We start from the raw sequence: 317 nt of genomic DNA, 5'->3' as shown, positions 1-317 counted from the left end.
GGACGTCCTTTGTTGCTTGATCGGGAACGCCTTGATCGTCGGACGCGAGCTGTCTGATGTTGTCGCGAACGAGGAAGAGGTCGCGTGCTGGAGCTGCTCTCGAGTCACGAACGTCTGAACTAGAATCAAGAACGCCTTGGGCTGAAGCTGATCGGGGACGCGAGCTGGAACAGAAGCGGGAACAAGAGACGCGATAGGGGTTTAGGGTTCGCCGGATCGCCGGATCGCCGGCTAGGGTTAGGGTTTTAGGGTTTTTCGATTTTGGTATTAGCTTAGGGATTTAGTGTTTCGTGCTGATAACATGTTATAAAAGTAAT

Source organism: Brassica oleracea, chromosome C7, assembly GCF_000695525.1.
Source record: "Brassica oleracea var. oleracea cultivar TO1000 chromosome C7, BOL, whole genome shotgun sequence".
Lineage (NCBI taxonomy): Eukaryota > Viridiplantae > Streptophyta > Magnoliopsida > Brassicales > Brassicaceae > Brassica > Brassica oleracea.
This window is presented reverse-complemented; position numbering follows the sequence as displayed.